Source organism: Montipora foliosa, chromosome 11 (assembly GCF_036669935.1).
Source record: "Montipora foliosa isolate CH-2021 chromosome 11, ASM3666993v2, whole genome shotgun sequence".
Classification (NCBI taxonomy): domain Eukaryota; kingdom Metazoa; phylum Cnidaria; class Anthozoa; order Scleractinia; family Acroporidae; genus Montipora; species Montipora foliosa.
Window position 1 is genome coordinate 52392799 of NC_090879.1, and position 2500 is coordinate 52395298.

General features: G+C 36.6%; 1 protein-coding gene across 2 annotated transcripts in view; it reads right to left on the reverse strand.

Moving 5' to 3' along the window:
• Window positions 1–2500, reverse strand: part of LOC137976555 (uncharacterized) — a 9810-nt gene that overhangs the window by 4827 nt on the left and 2483 nt on the right. The gene's annotated exons all lie outside the window — the stretch shown is intronic.

A 2500-nucleotide genomic window follows, 5' to 3' on the forward strand; every position in this document is an offset into this window, starting at 1 on the left:
TTTGTTGTTTCTGGATGTGCATGCATTCACAATTAATTACAAGAAGAAATCATGAAAAGCTCTAGAAAAAATGTAATAAAAGATTCACTTTTACTACTGTAGCTGCAGTACCTTGCATATGGGAAACAAAAACAATATTATTGCAAAAGCCAGATAAAGTTGACCTGAGGCAAACAGAAACAAAGGTTTTTTATCTCACCTCAGATAAAAACCATGGCCAACATGAAGTTTAAAGAAGTTTGTTATTTTCGGCCTAAAGAATGCTGCCTTGTGTCAGCCACATGACCTTTTACCTAGAGTACATACATGTATGTACATTTATGGAAGTCCAAGGTCTAAAATACTTTCAATGATAACCTTTTTTATACCAAGTACCCGTACAATAATTAAAACTGAGAAATATTGAAAGCTGTAGGGATACTTGAAGCCTGGTTTTTAAGTTACAACATTTGAAGATTGCATACTGTACTTGTAAAGTGATTCTCTCTTTTTTTTTAATTTGGGTAAAGGTATTTTTGTCAACACAGCCAAATTAAAAAAAAATTGTAAAGAACTCTGAAAACAGAAAGCAAAACCTGGGATGAGAAGAGAGATCAAAGGTTTTCAAAGTTTTTTTTCAGAATTGTTATTTTTGCAGGTCCCACACCAATGTCTACATGTAAGTTCAAGATGTTGGCTACTACAGCTGCACTCAGATTAAAAAAGAGTACCCGGTAATTCACGACCTTGTTAATATATATGTTCAGGTCATTTTGTTTGTTAGGTTAATTTGCAACCAAACTAGGGCAACTTTTTTCAACCTAGACTGTCCATTTGGGGCAGGTATAAAACACAGGTCTCAGGTCATTGTTTTACCAATAGATAGCATCTTAAACATGCATTAAAGCTAGCCTTAAGCCTAATTAGGCCTAAACAAACATTTCAGGCCTAATGTTTGCATTTGTGAACGGTTAGGGTTGTTTCCGAATTGGTATAATTTGGTAAAACATTGACCTTTGACCTGTGTTTTGTAACTGCCCCAAACTGACAAGACAACTTGATCTAGGTTGAAACAAGTTGACCCATAGTTTAAAACAAAATGACCTAGTTTGGTTGCAATTTAACCTAAGGAACAAAATGACCTACAACATATATACATGTATGTACATGTGTGTACATGTACGCAAACAGCCCACGCCCAACATTAAAACATAGGTGCATGTCTTTAATTCATAAAAATTTTTCAGTTCACTAACATATTGATGGGGCAAAGGACCACTTGTCTGTGCCTTCACTGACTGAAAAGAAGAGACAAGACTTGAGTAACAACAAAGACAGTTAAGCCTACAGCATTTTATTTTTTGCTATTTAATTTTTAGTTCCATCATTGGTATTCACTGCCTGATGCATACCTGCCAACTCTCCCGGTTTTCCCCGGGAGTCTCCAAGTTTTTCATCAAATCTCCCGGTCTCCCGGTTAAGCCACCAAATCTCCCGGGAACTACCTACCGTGGCTTTTTTCCAATTTTTTTTCACTAATAAAGCAAGAACTGGATTTATTGCTCTTATTTAGTGCTTTTATTAATGCTTTTATTTAGTCGGAAAATGTAAATCAGCAGGAGCAGTCAAATTTATTTATATTTAACGAGTATCGTAACTGGTCAGAAATAAGCCAATCATATTGCACAATACATAGTAGAAAATTGGCGCCGTTTTCGCACACTGTTTACATCTGATCTGTCGAAGCGAAGATGGCCAACATGGATTTCGATTCACTTCAAAAGGAATTCTTAGGCACCCTTCCCTCGGGTTTTGAGCGGGTGAAAAACCTTGCTTTGCAGAAAGTGGAGAAGATTACTTCTCTAGCTGGCGTCCAGCCATTTGCAAACACACAAGGTAAGCTACTTTTATGGATGTTCTTTTGAAATTTGAGTGGGCTAGAGCTGCAAGTCACCATGCCAAATAGTTTCCATAAAACTTTACTTCTGAAAAATTCATGAATTGGAAACTTTTCTGATTTTCTAGTGCCTAAAGTTTCCAATTCATGAATTTTTCAGAGGCGCAGTTTGTAAAAACTATTTTTATTTAAATCACTTTTCCACACAAACACTGTTAATTTCAGACGTATTTGCCTTCTCATTATTGATAAGATGGCTTCCAAAACCATCATGATAAGATCTATTCAGGATGCAAACTCACTCAAACTCATTATTACTTGAACTCGGCTTTGATAGATCTCACGCATTCAGACAAGTTTCACACACCCAACTGACAATAGTGAGCATAATTGCTTAAAAACCGATTGAATGGAAATTGAAATTTTTTCGGCGAAAAACAGTTGGTGAGTCCGGTTTTGAAGTTGTGAAAAATCCTTCTACACCCTTGGTTATCTTCGGAAGTCGTCGGGAAATCTTCGGCAATCGTCGGAAGTAATCGGAAATCTTTGGTGATCTTCGGACGCCTTCGGAAATCTTCGGCAATCTTCGGACGAATATTATCTAGACGTCTCCAGATTTTCGTA